This window comes from Dermacentor variabilis, chromosome 3, assembly GCF_050947875.1.
Source record: "Dermacentor variabilis isolate Ectoservices chromosome 3, ASM5094787v1, whole genome shotgun sequence".
Classification (NCBI taxonomy): Eukaryota; Metazoa; Arthropoda; class Arachnida; order Ixodida; family Ixodidae; genus Dermacentor; species Dermacentor variabilis.
Window position 1 is genome coordinate 204,111,700 of NC_134570.1, and position 16,461 is coordinate 204,128,160.

General features: G+C 47.0%; 18 non-coding genes across 18 annotated transcripts; all 18 read left to right on the top strand.

The window, feature by feature from the left end:
• Positions 1 to 2,000: 2,000 nt before the first annotated feature.
• Positions 2,001 to 2,073, top strand: TRNAM-CAU (transfer RNA methionine (anticodon CAU)). The gene has a single exon. It is a non-coding gene; the product is annotated as a tRNA-Met (tRNA).
• Positions 2,074 to 2,246: 173 nt separating this feature from the next.
• Positions 2,247 to 2,319, top strand: TRNAM-CAU (transfer RNA methionine (anticodon CAU)). Its single transcript has one exon. It is a non-coding gene; the product is annotated as a tRNA-Met (tRNA).
• A 174-nt stretch (positions 2,320 to 2,493) lies between these two features.
• Positions 2,494 to 2,566, top strand: TRNAM-CAU (transfer RNA methionine (anticodon CAU)). Its single transcript has one exon. It is a non-coding gene; the product is annotated as a tRNA-Met (tRNA).
• A 173-nt stretch (positions 2,567 to 2,739) lies between these two features.
• TRNAM-CAU (transfer RNA methionine (anticodon CAU)) lies at positions 2,740 to 2,812 on the top strand. The gene has a single exon. It is a non-coding gene; the product is annotated as a tRNA-Met (tRNA).
• A 171-nt stretch (positions 2,813 to 2,983) lies between these two features.
• On the top strand, positions 2,984 to 3,056 carry TRNAM-CAU (transfer RNA methionine (anticodon CAU)). The gene has a single exon. It is a non-coding gene; the product is annotated as a tRNA-Met (tRNA).
• A 174-nt stretch (positions 3,057 to 3,230) lies between these two features.
• TRNAM-CAU (transfer RNA methionine (anticodon CAU)) lies at positions 3,231 to 3,303 on the top strand. Its single transcript has one exon. It is a non-coding gene; the product is annotated as a tRNA-Met (tRNA).
• A 174-nt stretch (positions 3,304 to 3,477) lies between these two features.
• On the top strand, positions 3,478 to 3,550 carry TRNAM-CAU (transfer RNA methionine (anticodon CAU)). Its single transcript has one exon. It is a non-coding gene; the product is annotated as a tRNA-Met (tRNA).
• Positions 3,551 to 3,725: 175 nt separating this feature from the next.
• TRNAM-CAU (transfer RNA methionine (anticodon CAU)) lies at positions 3,726 to 3,798 on the top strand. Its single transcript has one exon. It is a non-coding gene; the product is annotated as a tRNA-Met (tRNA).
• A 175-nt stretch (positions 3,799 to 3,973) lies between these two features.
• TRNAM-CAU (transfer RNA methionine (anticodon CAU)) lies at positions 3,974 to 4,046 on the top strand. Its single transcript has one exon. It is a non-coding gene; the product is annotated as a tRNA-Met (tRNA).
• Positions 4,047 to 4,220: 174 nt separating this feature from the next.
• TRNAM-CAU (transfer RNA methionine (anticodon CAU)) lies at positions 4,221 to 4,293 on the top strand. The gene has a single exon. It is a non-coding gene; the product is annotated as a tRNA-Met (tRNA).
• A 5,076-nt stretch (positions 4,294 to 9,369) lies between these two features.
• On the top strand, positions 9,370 to 9,442 carry TRNAM-CAU (transfer RNA methionine (anticodon CAU)). Its single transcript has one exon. It is a non-coding gene; the product is annotated as a tRNA-Met (tRNA).
• Positions 9,443 to 9,617: 175 nt separating this feature from the next.
• Positions 9,618 to 9,690, top strand: TRNAM-CAU (transfer RNA methionine (anticodon CAU)). The gene has a single exon. It is a non-coding gene; the product is annotated as a tRNA-Met (tRNA).
• A 173-nt stretch (positions 9,691 to 9,863) lies between these two features.
• Positions 9,864 to 9,936, top strand: TRNAM-CAU (transfer RNA methionine (anticodon CAU)). The gene has a single exon. It is a non-coding gene; the product is annotated as a tRNA-Met (tRNA).
• Positions 9,937 to 10,109: 173 nt separating this feature from the next.
• Positions 10,110 to 10,182, top strand: TRNAM-CAU (transfer RNA methionine (anticodon CAU)). Its single transcript has one exon. It is a non-coding gene; the product is annotated as a tRNA-Met (tRNA).
• A 172-nt stretch (positions 10,183 to 10,354) lies between these two features.
• On the top strand, positions 10,355 to 10,427 carry TRNAM-CAU (transfer RNA methionine (anticodon CAU)). The gene has a single exon. It is a non-coding gene; the product is annotated as a tRNA-Met (tRNA).
• Positions 10,428 to 10,600: 173 nt separating this feature from the next.
• Positions 10,601 to 10,673, top strand: TRNAM-CAU (transfer RNA methionine (anticodon CAU)). The gene has a single exon. It is a non-coding gene; the product is annotated as a tRNA-Met (tRNA).
• Positions 10,674 to 15,767: 5,094 nt separating this feature from the next.
• On the top strand, positions 15,768 to 15,840 carry TRNAM-CAU (transfer RNA methionine (anticodon CAU)). The gene has a single exon. It is a non-coding gene; the product is annotated as a tRNA-Met (tRNA).
• A 172-nt stretch (positions 15,841 to 16,012) lies between these two features.
• TRNAM-CAU (transfer RNA methionine (anticodon CAU)) lies at positions 16,013 to 16,085 on the top strand. Its single transcript has one exon. It is a non-coding gene; the product is annotated as a tRNA-Met (tRNA).
• Positions 16,086 to 16,461: the final 376 nt, after the last annotated feature.

A 16,461-nucleotide genomic window follows, 5' to 3' on the forward strand; every position in this document is an offset into this window, starting at 1 on the left:
ACGTAGTTCTAATTCCTAAAACCGATGAACCTTCCAAATTGCAGTCACTAGAGTCTTATCGGCCCATAAGTTTGACAAATGTAGATTATAAGATCTTTATGAAAGTAGTAGCAAGAAGACTCCAGTCAGTAATTACAGCTATAGTTGGCCCACATCAAACATGCGGGATTAAAGGAAGAAGTATATTCACAAACATACATACCACCAGAAGCATACTAGAAGGTTGTGACGCTTTTTCCGGAAAGATAGCAATGCTTCAACTAGATCTAGAGAAAGCTTTCGACAAAGTCACACATGGCATTCTGTTCGCAGTGCTAGAAGAAATTAACGTAGGCAGCGTAATAAGTGAAGGTGTGAAAATGGCACATAAAAACTGTACTACTAAGCTTATCATTAACAAAAAGCTTAGCGAAGGAATCCCAGTAAGGTCTAGTGTGCGCCAAGCATGCCCAGCCTCAAGCCTGCTATTCGCCATATATCTTGAACCGTTCTGTTTAAAAATTCTGAACAACAAAACGATACGCGGCTATCGCTTCTTAACGCACAAAATAAAATCCTCTCATACGCAGACGACATCGCAATCTTTTGCCGAACTCAAAAAAGCATCGAAAGTGCCAATAAGGAAGCAAAAACATTTTGCAGCCTAACTGGAAGCTCCTTTAGTTGGCAAAAAATGCCTAGGATTCTGGCACGGTGAATGGGACGAGAGGCCGACACAATTCGAAGGTATAAGGTTTACTGATACGCCGGGCAAATACCTTGGCATCCCTTTGGAACACTATCGCGGAAAGAAAGACCAATGGGCGGGTGAAATTGACCGGGTTAAATCCCAAACAGCAAAATGGGGCGGACGCGATTTCTCAATCTTTACACGTGCAACTGTGTGTGATATGTTCATCGTAACAAAAGTTTTCTATATATATGATGCAAGTGCTTTGCATGGCAAGGATGTCTGTGCAAAAGTTACACAGACTGTTTGCTGTTTTTATCTGGGGGTCGAACTGGGAGCGTACTAGTCGTCTGAATTTATTTCAGTTGGTTAAAAACGGAGGGCTCGGCTTATCGCATTTATTTCTTAAACAAGTTGTTACACGGTTCTTTTTCTTGAGGCAACAGAACGATGCTTTCCTGCAGAGTATTTGTCAAGTGTTTTTGAGCCAGGTATTACCCGAATACATAGTGTAATCGTATTCTACTAATCATGTTCCATTGAAAGGGTTTATGAAAGAAGTCGTTGATGCTTTTCGTTTTTTGAAAAGCCACTTTTCGACTGAATATCTCTCGGCTGTAACAAAGAAAAAATTGTACAGAGACTTGCTTGATGTGATGTGTCCTGTGCCGATCTATCGTTCCTTATATGTACTAGGACGAGAACGTAATGTTTTGAGTCGCGTTAAAAAAGATGCCTGTTAGAGCGTCGACCAAGACGTTTTTCTTCTTTCTTCACACCGGCACACTCCCTATAAAACCCTGGCTTAAAGAAAAAGGTATTTTTGTCCTTTGGAGTACTAACTGTACAATAGGCAATAAGCCCGAAACCATCGAGCACGTATTTTTAGACTGTTCAGACTCTGTTTTTCTGTGGGACATCTTACAAAGGACACTCAAAAAGCAACTTCCACTTACACCTCACGGGATTCGATTTCTGCCGTTTGATCAGACAGGGGACGTGCCGTGTGATCTCCTGATGTTGTTGACAATGCACAGTGTATGGAAGACACGAATTGATGTAAGACAGGAGAACGTTAAATCACAACCGTCAAAAGTGTACTTCAGAGAGGCTATTATGTACGTCCGCGACGTCTACAGGACACTTTCCGATCCTCCAGAATGGCTACCTGTGCTTGATCAGTTGCTAACACAAGAGCCCTACTAACCTAACAACACGAGACAAAGCACGAGTCTCGTTTTTAATGCAACATATGTGTATGTATGTCGAATTCCAAGAAGAATTCCTGGCCATTGTACGAGTTGAAATCCGGCAATAAAGAAAAAAAAAAGCCTCGGTAGCGCAGTAGGCAGCGCGTCAGTCTCATAGTCTGAAGGTCATGAGTTCGATCCTCACTCGGGGCAAAGGCGGCGCTTTATTTTTGCTCCCTGACGCGATGGAGCACTCATATTTAGGCATCATACTGAAAGTATATTCCAATCTTATGCGGTGTAACTGCTCCACACGATTTTACTTTCTCAACTCAGTCTAAAATAACAGTAAGGAGATTGGACACGTCTTGTCGTGCCCCCTGTCTGCCTCGGTAGCGCAGTAGGCAGCGCGTCAGTCTCATAATCTGAAGGTCGTGAGTTCGATCCTCACTCGGGGCAAAGGCGGCGCTTTATTTTTGTTCCCTGACGCGATGGTGCACTCATATTTAGGCATCGTACTGAAAGTATATTCCAATCTGATGCGGTGTAACTGCTCCACAGTATTTTACTTTCTCAACTCAGTCTAAAATAACAGTAAGGAGATTGGACACGTCTTGTCGTGCCCCCCTGTCTGCCTCGGTAGCGCAGTAGGCAGCGCGTCAGTCTCATAATCTGAAGGTTGTGAGTTCGATCCTCACTCGGGGCAAAGGCGGCGCTTTATTTTTGTTCCCTGACGCGATGGTGCACTCATATTTAGGCATCGTACTGAAAGTATATTCCAATCTGATGCGGTGTAACTGCTCCACAGTATTTTACTTTCTCAACTCAGTCTAAAATAACAGTAAGGAGATTGGACACGTCTTGTCGTGCCCCCTGTCTGCCTCAGTAGCGCAGTAGGCAGCGCGTCGGTCTCATAATCGGAAGGTCGTGAGTTCGATCCTCACTCGGGGCAAAGGCGGCGCTTTATTTTTGTTCCCTGACGCGATGGTGCACTCATATTTAGGCATCATACTGAAAGTATATTCCAATCTTATGCGGTGTAACTGCTCCACACTATTTAACTTTCTCAACTCAGTCTAAACTCAGTAAGGAGATTGGACACGTCTTGTCGTGCCCCCTGTCTGCCTCGTTAGCGCAGCAGGCAGCGCGTCAGTCTCATAATCTGAAGGTCGTGAGTTCGATCCTCACTCGGGGCAAAGGCGGCGCTTCATTTTTGTTCCCCTGACGCGATGGTGCACTCATATTTAGGCATCATACTGAAAGTATATTCCAATCTGATGCGGTGTAACTGCCTCACACTATTTTACTTTCTCAACTCAGTCTAAAATAACAGTAAGGAGATTGGACACGTCTTGTCGTGCCCCCTGTCTGCCTCGTTAGCGCAGTAGGCAGCGCGTCAGTCTCATAATCTGAAGGTTGTGAGTTCGATCCCCACTCGGGGCAAAGGCGGCGCTTTATTTTTGTTCCCTGACGCGATGGTGCACTCATATATAGGCATCATACTGAAAGTATATTCCAATATGATGCGGTGTAACTGCTCCACACTATTTTACTTTCTCAACTCAGTCTAAAATAACAGTAAGGAGATTGGACATGTCTTGTCGTGCCCCCCTGTCTGCCTCGGTAGCGCAGTAGGCAGCGCGTCAGTCTCATAATCTGAAGGTCGTGAGTTCGATCCTCACTCGGGGCAAAGGCGGCGCTTCATTTTTGTTCCCCTGACGCGATGGTGCACTCATATTTAGGCATCATACTGAAAGTATATTCCAATCTGATGCGGTGTAACTTCTCCACACTATTTTACTTTCTCAACTCAGTCTAAAATAACAGTAAGGAGATTGGACACGTCTTGTCGTGCCCCCCTGTCTGCCTCGGTAGCGCAGTAGGCAGCGCGTCAGTCTCATAATCTGAAGGTCGTGAGTTCGATCCTCACTCGGGGCAAAGGCGGCGCTTCATTTTTGTTCCCCTGACGCGATGGTGCACTCATATTTAGGCATCATACTGAAAGTATATTCCAATCTGATGCGGTGTAACTTCTCCACACTATTTTACGTTCTCAACTCAGTCTAAAATAACAGTAAGGAGATTGGACACGTCTTGTCGTGCCCCCCTGTCTGCCTCGGTAGCGCAGTAGGCAGCGCGTCAGTCTCATAATCTGAAGGTCGTGAGTTCGATCCTCACTCGGGGCAAAGGCGGCGCTTTATTTTTGTTCCCTGACGCGATGGTGCACTCATATTTAGGCATCGTACTGAAAGTATATTCCAATCTGATGCGGTGTAACTGCTCCACAGTATTTTACTTTCTCAACTCAGTCTAAAATAACAGTAAGGAGATTGGACATGTCTTGTCGAGCCCCCCTGTCTGCCTCGGTAGCGCAGTAGGCAGCGCGTCAGTCTCATAATCTGAAGGTCGTGAGTTCGATCCTCACTCGGGGCAAAGGCGGCGCTTTATTTTTGTTCCCTGACGCGATGGTGCACTCATATATAGGCATCATACTGAAAGTATATTCCAATATGATGCGGTGTAACTGCTCCACACTATTTTACTTTCTCAACTCAGTCTAAAATAACAGTAAGGAGATTGGACACGTCTTGTCGTGCCCCCTGTCTGCCTCGGTAGCGCACATTCTGCTTCCGGCTCCCGAGCTGAACGGATCGCGGGATCATGGGCTCCAATGGAGCGGCATATGCGGCTGTTAGCCGCGGCAACAGGCTTTCGACGGAAGAAGATAAAGATTACCAGATAATTTTGCCTCGCCTACCTACAGGACGTATTGTTTTGAACACAGTTTTTTTGCACGGCGACGCTCGTGTTCGCCCGTTTCGTGTAGAAGATTTTCGAGACGCGCTTCAAGCTGTTGGTATGCTCTCTGGTGTCGTCGCCCTTGGAGCATACCAAATCAACCATGTATGGGCGGTGACGATGAAGACAGCCGAGGCTGCCGAAAAGCTGGCGGCCCTGAAGGAGCTGCAGGTGAAGGGGCGTCGCTGCCTGGTCATCGACCCCAAGGAACAACAGGTGAAGCTTCGTATCCACTGGCTTCTGCATGGGGTGGACGACGAAGACGTCAAGACCGCGCTGGCCTCCTTCGGCAAGGTGACGGAAGTGACCCGGGAGCGCTGGCGAGTGGATGGCGTTTCCGACAAGGGCTCGACGACCCGAGCAGTGCTGCTGCAGCTGAAGGCAGGAATGAAAGTCGACGACCTGCCCCACCAGATCCGCGTCGCCGGCGAGCTTGCGCTGGTGGTAGCCCCAGAACGTCCCATGCAGTGCCTGCGCTGCCGAGGCTCTGGCCACGTTCGTCGTGAATGCAAGGTTCCCCGTTGCTCGCGGTGCAGGCTTTTTGGACACAACGACGCGGACTGTGTGCGTTCATACGCAGTAGCCGCGGGTTCGGCGGAGAGCGAGCCGTCGACGTTAGACCATGTAATGGACGTGACCGAGGCGGAGGAAGCGGCCACGGGAGCTGGAAACGGCAAAGTGGCGGCAGAAACCGGCGTGACGACCAAGCAAGCCGAAGGAGGAAGGAATATCCCTCCCCCCAAAGAACCAGCAGCTACAGTCGAGAGCGTGAAGACGGCCCCGCATGAAAATGAGAGCCACCAGCCAGCTACGGATGCAACGCAGGCAGAGGCGGACGACAACGCGACCCCTGCTAGCGCCCGCGTCGAATCCGTCTCGGCACCGGTCAAGAGATCCCTGCAGCACGAGGAGAAAGTCGACGGAAAGGCTGGCGGTGACTCCGAGGCACCACCCGCTAAGACGCTACCTGGAAGGCGCTCCACCCTCAAGCCTAAGCCGAACTTGGAGACTGACCGTAGGCTTACCCCGAAGCCGACCAAAGAGGAACCCGGGCGACGGCCGCCGGATGGCCACGGAGGCGTCTAGCGGTCAGCTAGACGTTAAGGTGAGCACCATGCTCCGGGCCTTCTCCCCTCCGGTTTTCACCAATAATGGCTACCAACCCGTCGCTTAGCCTCGGCACGCTAAACGTTCGAGGTCTGGCCGCCAAAAGGAAACAGAGTCAGGTTTACAGACTACTAGTGGACCACGACCTCGACGTTTTAGCCGTGCAAGAAACCAAGGTAGACGGCGAGGAGGAGACCGGGAGCATGGTGCAAAGGTTCACGTATAACTACTATACGGTAGTGAGCCACGCCTTAGGGACTTCGGCAGGGTGTGTGCTGTTCGTGAGGAAGCTCCCTGGTCTTGTTATAGATGGTTACTTCTCCTGTACTTCTGGTCGACTTGTCTTTTGTGACTTCAGCTATTGTAATGTCCAATGGCGCGTGTTTTGCATTTATGCGCCTAATACTGTGCAAGAGAGGGCAAATTTCTTTTTGAGTTTAAAGCATCATTTACATGTGCAAAAAATGATAGCCTGTGTAGGCGACTTCAACTGCGTATTGAAAGCTGAGGATAGGTCTACGCGTCGCGTGGTTTGTGACAAAAGTAGTGATATCCTGGCGCAGATCACACACGAATTCGAATTAGAAGATATCGCAGAATGTTTTCGCGGTCACGGAGACGTAAGCTACACTCACTTTCAGGGCACAAGTCACGCACGCTTAGACCGTATCTATCTTTCATATGATTTAGTTGAAAAATGCCAGTGCTACACAGTTACGGCCATATCATATTCTGACCACTGCCTGGTAAAATGCACGGTGGGCAGGAAGAAAGAACGAAACAAGTTCGTCTGGGAACTGTGGAAATTGAATGCAGAGCTGTTACGGGATGAAACTTTTAACGAAAATGTAGTGGCTACTCTGAATTCTTTTGGAACAGACAGTTCTACGAAATTTGGTGAGGAATGGGAGTTGCTGAAGCAAAGCATTAAATTGAAGGCAATCGAAAGAAGTAGCGTACTGCGATATGAACAAAAGGCCAGAGAAAAGGATTTAACAACATTGCTAGAAAAATTTGCGAAGCTTGAATGCATGCAACCTGGCGCCTATCAACAAGATATGCGAACCGTTAAGAAGAAGCTCGAGGTATTCGACGAAGATCGCTTCCGAGGTGCGCTAGTGCGCGCCAGAGCAGAAAGGCTATCATGCGGGGAAACGCCAACGAAAAGAGCACTGGGGTTAGAAAAAAAGCACTCGAGACGTAAGCAGATTGAGGCTATCGAATATGAAGGGGTGGTATTAACGGATAACAATAATATAGGGCGTGCTTTCTTTGAGCATTACAAAGAACTTTTTACATTCAGGCCTGTCAACATGCACGATTTCAAGAAATTATTTTTGCAACGAATCCCACAGCTGTCGAGTGAGGTTAAAGAAACCTTAGAACGACCATTAACAGAACATGAAGTGATGAAAGCCATCGAAGACCTGAATCCTGGGAAGTCGCCAGGTCCAGACGGTCTTTGTGCCGCATGGTACAAATCGTTCAAAAGCCACCTAGCTCCTATCATAACAGCAGTTTTCAAGGAAGCATATGAACTGAAAATACTTCCACCATCCTTTGGCCAGTCCCATACAGTACTAATACCGAAAACAGAAGAGACCGAAAAGCTCAAGCAACTTTCCTCCTACAGACCCATAGCGCTTACTAACTGCGACTACAAAATATTGATGAAGGTGTTGGCACGACGGGTCCAGTCAGTTATTCAGGAAGTAGTCGGCCCACACCAGACGTGTGGTATTCGTGGAAGAACCATTTTCACTAACATCCATAAAATGAAGTGTGTGCTGGAGTGTTGTGACGCCATGTGCGATGCAGTAGCCATCCTCCAGCTAGACTTGGAGAAGGCGTTTGATTGTGTTTCTCACGACATATTGCTTACCATCCTTGAACACGTTAATTTTGGCCACATAATCACTGAAGGGGTGACCATGGCGTACCGGAGCTGCTATACCAGACTTATAGTTAATCAGATGTTGGGGGCCCCCATTAACGTGAAGCGCTCCGTTCGCCAGGGTTGTCCACTCAGTCCACTCCTGTTTTGTGTCTACATAGAAACGCTATGTCTGGCCATCATTGAAAATGAATGTATTAAGGGGTTTAGTCTTCAATCAGCAGAAGTGAAGCTACTGGCATACGCTGACGATGTGGCTGTGTGCTGTAAGGACAAACAAAGTGTATTGAATACTGTGAATATCGTCAAAAAGTTTGGTAACGTCACTAGCAGCTACGTTAACTGGCAGAAATGTTTGGGGTTTTGGCATGGAAGATGGGCGTCTACACCAGACCACTTTTCGAACGTAAACTGGGTCACGACGCCAGTGAAGTACCTTGGAGCACCCCTTGATGCCTACAAGGACAGTAGCGAGTACTGGAAGGAGCGGACAAAACAACTAAAAGAAAAAGCCGACCGATGGAACGCCTGTTACTTGTCAATATTCGCGAGAGCTACAGCGTGCAACATGTTTCTCGTGACAAAGATCTGGTACGTAATGCAGGTACTACAGTGCTCTCGTATTAATGTGCAGAAACTGCACCGCGTGTTCGCTGTATTCGTGTGGGCATCAAGCTGGGAGCGATGTAGCCGAGATAATCTCTTCCGGCGCGTGAAGGATGGTGGTCTGGGGTTGGCGCACCTCTTCTTGCGTCAACTGGTGAATAGATTCTCCTTCTTTCGAGATACAAACGACCCATTTCTGCGCACGGTGATCCAAATGAGGCTGTCAAGATCACTTCCCGAATTCGTTGTAGGTACGGAAATAATGCCAGGACCAGTCCGTGGTTTCTTTCGGGAAATAGTTCAGAGTGTTTCCTTTTTGCGTGTTCGTTTATCAAGTGCATATTTGTGGAGTGTAAAACGGAAAAAGTTATATCGTGATTTATGTGACAGTGTTTTGCTGGTACCTATGTACAGAGCCCCGTACAGTGGAGGCCCAGGCCTAGATGTATTGAAAAGGGTGAAGAAGATGCCAGTCCAACCAGCCACTAAATCGTTCTTTTTTAAATTACACACTGGTACTGTACCTGTTAAATTCTTCCTTGAACAACGTGGGTTCTACATGCCATGGGGAACCCACTGCCTTATATGTAAAAAAACAGAAAGCATAGATCATGTCTTCATCCACTGTTGGGAAGGGGTCTTTTTCTGGGACGTGTTACAAAGGACTCTAAAAAAGGAGCTACCTATAGATCCCCACGGAATCAGGTTTCTGCCAGTATATGACGACGAAGGTTTCCCGTACGACCTGATCATGCTTACGGGCCTCCACTGTTTATGGCGCGCAAGAATGGCGGGTTACCATTGTGACCCGGATGCCCGACCGGCGCGTCTGTACTTTTGTGAATCCATGCAACGGTATGTGGAAGTGATGAAGATGCAACAGCCTGTTCCTGAGTGGCTGTCGAGGGTTGAACCCCTTACAGCACTAAAGGAATTTTAATCCGACAACGTCGTGCCACAGTAGCGGACGGCAGCGAATGTAAATATTACTGTTCCTTGTTCCGTTTGTGTATTCATCCCTTTTTGCTTCTTTGGTCTTTGTTTATATCATTTAGGAATTTGTGTTGTGTTATGTCGAGTACTGGCAATAAAGAAAAAAAAAAGCCTCGGTAGCGCAGTAGGCAGCGCGTCAGTCTCATAATCTGAAGGTCGTGAGTTCGATCCTCACTCGGGGCAAAGGCGGCGCTTCATTTTTGTTCCCCTGACGCGATGGTGCACTCATATTTAGGCATCATACTGAAAGTATATTCCAATCTGATGCGGTGTAACTTCTCCACACTATTTTACTTTCTCAACTCAGTCTAAAATAACAGTAAGGAGATTGGACACGTCTTGTCGTGCCCCCCTGTCTGCCTCGGTAGCGCAGTAGGCAGCGCGTCAGTCTCATAATCTGAAGGTCGTGAGTTCGATCCTCACTCGGGGCAAAGGCGGCGCTTTATTTTTGTTCCCTGACGCGATGGTGCACTCATATTTAGGCATCATACTGAAAGTATATTCCAATATGATGCGGTGTAACTGCTCCACAGTATTTTACTTTCTCAACTCAGTCTAAAATAACAGTAAGGAGATTGGACACGTCTTGGCGTGCCCCCTGTCTGCCTCGGTAGCGCAGTAGGCAGCGCGTCAGTCTCATAATCTGAAGGTCGTGAGTTCGATCCTCACTCGGGGCAAAGGCGGCGCTTTATTTTTGTTCCCTGACGCGATGGTGCACTCATATTTAGGCATCATACTGAAAGTATATTCCAATATGATGCGGTGTAACTGCTCCGCACTATTTTACTTTCTCAACTCAGTCTATAATAACAGTAAGGAGATTGGACACGTCTTGTCGTGCCCCCTGTCTGCCTCGGTAGCGCAGTAGGCAGCGCGTCAGTCTCATAATCTGAAGGTCGTGAGTTCGTTCCTCACTCGGGGCAAAGCGGCGCTTTATTTTTGTTCCCTGACGCGATGGTGCACTCATATTTAGGCATCATACTGAAAGTATATTCCAATATGATGCGGTGTAACTGCTCCACACTATTTTACTTTCTCAACTCAGTCTAAAATAACAGTAAGGAGATTGGACACGTCTTGGCGTGCCCCCTGTCTGCCTCGGTAGCGCAGTAGACAGCGCGTCAGTCTCATAATCTAAAGGTTGTGAGTTCGATCCTCACTCGGGGCAAAGGCGGCGCATTATTTTTGTTCCCTGACGCGATGGTGCACTCATATTTAGGCATCATACTGAAAGTATATTCCAATCTTATGTGGTGTAACTGCTCCACACTATTTTACTTTCTCAATTCAGTCTAAAATAACAGTAAGGAGATTGGACACGTCTTGTCGTCCCCCCTGTCTGCCTCGGTAGCGCATTAGGCAGCGCGTCAGTCTCATAATCTGAAGGTCGTGAGTTCGATCCTCACTCGGGCCAAAGGCGGCGCTTTATTTTTGTTCCCTGACGCGATGGTGCACTCATATTTAGGCATCATACTGAAAGTATATTCCAATCTGATGCGGTGTAACTGCTCCACACTATTTTACTTTCTCAATTCAGTCTAAAATAACAGTAAAGAGATTGGACACGTCTTGTCGTGCCCCCTGTCTGCCTCGGTAGCGCAGTGATTCCATTTCCGGCCACCGCGGTGAACGGACGCGGAATGCCTTGCTCCGTAGGGGCGGATACAGCGGCCCTCGGCCGTGGCACCAGGTGTACGGATAAGCCTTACCCGGATTATCAAGTTGTTTTGCCTCATCTGCCTTCAGGTACATCAGTTTTGTATACAGTATTTTTGCATGCGGATGTTAAAACCAGGCCGTATCGGGTCGAGCACTTTCGAGATGCGCTCGCGCGTCTTGCACTGCTGCCGGAAGTGGTGGCCCTTGGCGCCTTCCAAATGAACCATGTGTGGGCGGTGACCTTCCGTGATGAAGCTTCGAAGAAAAAGATGCTTGCGGCAGAAACATTCAACGTGAAAGACCAGCCCTGTGTCGTTTATGATCCCTGCAACCAAGGCATCAGACTGAAGCTTTATTGGCTGTTGCATTTCGTTCACGACGACGAGGTTCGAGCAGCGTTAGCCCCTTACGGAAGGGCTACAGATATCGCCCGCGAAAAGTGGCGGGTACAGGGATGTAATGATAAAGGGTCCACCACCCGTTTGGTGACACTCTTGCCAAAGCCTGGAATTACAGTTGAAGACTTGCCTCATCAGGTGCGTGCGCGTCGCGGAAAACTTAGCGCTCGTGCATGTACCAGGAAGGCCCCCGTTATGCCTCCGGTGCAATGGAACTGGACATATCAGGCGCGAGTGTCGCATACCACGCTGTGCACTCTGCCGACGATTCGGCCACGAAGAACAAGACTGCGTGCGATCCTATGCAGCGGTAACAAGTCCAGTTAAAGGCGACGAGATGGCTGAACACATAATGGACCATGCTGATGCCGATGCAGCATCCCGAGCAACGACCGAAGAACCGGCGGCAGACAGCACACCCTCTGACGCGTCTCCACTTCAGGAAAACTCCACTGGGCCCGGCGACAGCCAATCTGGCGAGGCAAAGAGCGTGCTGGTTGGGAAGCCGACTAACGACCAAAACGTCAATGAGAGAAAGGACGCGATTTTAGTAAGCGCATCAGTGACTACCGCGAAAGACGAGACCGAAGGCATTGAGGATGTTGAAATGACAGCAGCCGCTAAAGCAGCTGCAAAGAGGCCTCGTGAGGCCACTGACGGATCTCAAGCCTCACCCGAACCATCGAGCAGCGGCGAGCCGTCGCCGAAGACCGCTATAACGAGACGAATGGGCCTCAAACCGAAGCCGAAGATACCGCCTGATAGGCGGTCGGCTTCAACATTGACCCCGACTTAGGGGCGCGAAGTGTGTTCAGCCAGCCTGTCCTCAGTATAAGACGTTACATAGCGGACAAGTAGAATGTGACCTGTGCTGGTTTTTGCTATCACTGCCTGTCCAGATGTGAGTACCGTTCCGTCTGTTTGCTAATCCAAAAAATGGCTGTTAATCTGACATTTCCCCTTTGTGTAGCTACGTTGAATGTGAGGGGTTTGGCATCCCGCAGGAGGCAGTGCCAGTTAAGCCGTCTCTTGTTGGAAAATGACATTGACATAATGGCAGTGCAGGAAACCAAAGTAGAAAGCGAAGAGCAAACGCACAGAATGGTCGAACCTTTCAGGGATAGGTATAATGTATGTGTGTCTCATGCTAGAGGCACTTCAGCGGGTTGCATGATACTCGTTCGAAAATGCACCGATATTGTAACGCAATCTGTAGAATCCAGTGATGATGGCAGGCTACTATTCATCGACTTTGGCATTTGTGGCCTCCTTTGGCGTGCAATATGTGTGTATGCTCCGAATAACATTAACGAACGTGTAGAATACATAGATAACCTGAGAACATGCATGACGTACGAAAGGAACATAATTTTATTTGGAGACTTTAATTGTGTGTGCAGGCCGCAAGACAGAATCAACAGATTGACTTACCGCGATAGAAGTGCGACACTATTAAACGCGCTTGTAAACGAGCTTGAACTGGACGACGTTGGTTGTATTTTTGACGGTGACGAGCACGTACAGTATACGCACTACCAAGGTGTAAGTCATGCTAGACTAGATCGCATATATGTTCCGGCAGCTGCGATACCACACATTACTACATACAAAGTAAAGAACGTCACATTTAGCGATCACTGCTTGGTGATAGCGACACTAGGAACCAAGACAAAAGCGTCAAAGTTTAGTTGGAACTTGTGGAAATTAAATGATACACTGTTGGATGATGAAATTTTTGTTAAAAAAGTAAAGGAAAGGATAGAGGAAATATGTTCGGTTGAATCTTCCAATTTCACAGCGCTTTGGGAGCAATTTAAAAATGAAGTAAAGATTGCGGCGATTGAACGAGCTTGCGTGCGGCGCAGCATTGAAAAACAACAAGAGAAAGAACTTAGGAGCACGTTAGATTATAAGATTGCGGTTGAGAGTGCTAACCCTGGACACTTTAGCAAGGAACTACGTGACCTTAAAAGTAAGCTCGAAGTGATAGATGAAAAGAAATATCGTGGAGCGATCGTCAGAGCACGGGCTGAAAGACTATGGCTAGGGGAAACGCCTACTAAGCGGGCACTCGGGGAAGAAAAAAGGCAAGCAGTAAAAAAAGAGATAAAAGAAATAAGATATAAAAACGATGTGACGCGCGACAAGGAACTGATAGAGAAAGCGTTTGTTGAATGCTATCGAAAACTGCTAAGCCCAAAAATGAAAGATACAGAAGCCTTTCGAAACGAATTTTTGTCGCTCATGCCAAGGCTAGGCGATGAAGTAAGAGAAACGCTTGAACGGCCAATTAGTCTGAATGAAGTAAAACAGGCCATTGATGAACTAAGCACTGGCAAAGCACCTGGGCCTGATGGACTAGGGGCTGCCATTTACAAATGCTTCAAGGAAGAACTGGCACAAGCGTTACATCGCGTGATAAATGAGTGCTATGAACAAAAAAGAGCACCTTTATCTTTTAGAAAATGTCATGTAGTACTCATTCCAAAATCGGATGATCCCAGGAAATTGTTGGATGTTGAGGCCTATCGACCTATAAGTCTTACGAATGTAGACTATAAAATATTTACAAAGGTGCTAGCCAAGAGATTGCAGAGCGTTATCACACACCTCGTATTACCTCACCAGACATGTGGCATCAAAGGAAGGACAATCTACACAAATATACACACCGCTAGAACTATCCTAGAATGCTGTGACATGACTCAAGATAACATAGCTATGATACAACTGGATCTTCAAAAAGCATTTGATAGAGTTAATCATGACATACTACAGTTATTACTAGAACATTGTAATGTAGGTAGCGTTATCAAGGAGGGCATCAAGATGGTGTATGAAGAGTGTGCAGTAAACCTTATAATTAACAACACCGTAAGTGAAAACATTCCAGTACTGTCTGGTATAAAACAAGGGTGTGCCTGTTCGTCTCTTCTTTTTGCACTTTATTTGGAACCCTTATGTTTAAAAATTCGCATAAATAAAATGGTGCATGGTTACTCCATTTATGCTACTGAAGTAAAAATACTGGCATATGCCGATGATATAGCTATATTCTGCAAAGACAAAGACAGTATTAAAGAAGCTGTTAAGGAAGCTACATCATTCTGTAGTGCTACCGGAAGTGCCATTAGCTGGGATAAATCTCTGGGCATTTGGCATGGAAATTGGGGGCAAGAGCCGGAGGCGTATGCAAACATGAGATGGGCAAGTATTCCTGCTAGATACTTGGGGGTTCCTCTCCAACATTATGGAAATACTGCAGAATACTGGGCAGGAGAGACAGAAAGGCTCAAGGATCAGTCTGAAAAATGGGGAGGGCATAACTTTTCTATGTTTTCCCGCGCTACAGTCTGTAATGTGTTTTTTGTTGCAAAAGTGTTTTACGTACTTCAAGTGTTCAGTATGAGCAGAACTTGTGTCCAAAAATTACACAGAGTGTTTGCCACCTATATATGGAATTCTACCTTGGAACGCACCAGTCGGTTAAACTTGTTCCTTTCGGTGCGACACGGAGGGCTTGGTCTGTGTCATTTATTTTTGAAACAAATAGTTTCAAGGTTTTTCTTTCTGAGAGACCAGAGAGATGTTTTCTTGCGTACTGTTATACACATGAGGTTGTGTAATCATATCCCGGATTATATTGTCTCATCAAATGCAGATACGCGTGGAACACTGAGCAGTTTTTGGCGCGAAATAGTGTCTGCATATCAAGTACTGAAGCCACGGTTTTCCTTAGAATATTTGAGCGCAGTGGCACGTAAACGATTGTACAAAGATCTAATTGATGTGTTTTTACCAATACCGTTGTACCGCTCCATCTATCAACTAGGACCAGAACGAGACGTATTAAAACGAGTTCGAAAAATGCCAGTAAGAGCGTCATCTAAATCATTCTTTTTCCAACTGCACACGGGCACGCTCGCTGTAAAACCGTGGCTTCAAAGCAAAGGTATCTTTGTCCCATGGGGATTACACTGCCTGATATGTCGAAAGGAGGAAACGATAGAACACATCTTTTTGGACTGTCACGATGCTTTTTTCTTGTGGGACATCCTTAAACGGACACTTCAGAAAGATTTGCCAGTAACACCCTTTGGTATCCGATTCTTGCCATGTGAAGATCCAGATGAAATGCCATGCGACATGTTCATGTTACTGTGTTTGCATAGTGTGTGGAAAACGAGGATGGCGGTCAGAAATGCGGATGTCAACGCAAGATCGGCCATGCAAAACTTCAGTGAGAACTGTGTGTACATACGAGATGTTCTCAAAATCCAGAGGAACCCACCGGATTGGATACCTGTGCTCGATAAGCTGGCTTCTCTGAAGCCATTTTAGCTTCACACTCCAGCCATGAAAAGGCTCACGCGTCTTTTATTGTACTTGTAAAATTGTATTTAAGAGTTCTGTGTTTGGAAGTGCCAAACCGGTAATAAAGAAAAAAAAATGCCTCGGTAGCGCAGTAGGCAGCGCGTCAGTCTCATAATCTGAAGGTCGTGAGTTCGATCCTCACTCGGGGCAAAGCGGCGCTTTATTTTTGTTCCCTGACGCGATGGTGCACTCATATTTAGGCATCATACTGAAAGTATATTCCAATATGATGCGGTGTAACTGCTCCGCACTATTTTACTTTCTCAACTCAGTCTAAAATAACAGTAAGGAGATTGGACACGTCTTGTCGTGCCCCCTGTCTGCCTCGGTAGCGCAGTAGGCAGCGCGTCAGTCTCATAATCTGAAGGTCGTGAGTTCGATCCTCACTCGGGGCAAAGGCGGCGCTTTATTTTTGTTCCCTGACGCGATGGTGCACTCATATTTAGGCATCATACTGAAAGTATATTCCAATCTGATGAGGTGTAACTGCTCCACACTATTTTACTTTCTCAACTCAGTCTAAAATAACAGTAAGGAGATTGGACACGTCTTGTCGTGCCCCCTGTCTGCCTCGGTAATGCAGTAGGCAGCGCGTCAGTCTCATAATCTGAAGGTGGTGAGTTTGATTCTCACTCGGGGCAAAGGCGGCGCTTTATTTTTGTTCCCTGACGCGATGGTGCACTCATATTTAGGCATTTTACTGAAAGTATATTCCAATATGATGTGGTGTAACAGCTCCACACTATTTTACTTTCTCAACTCAGTCTAAAA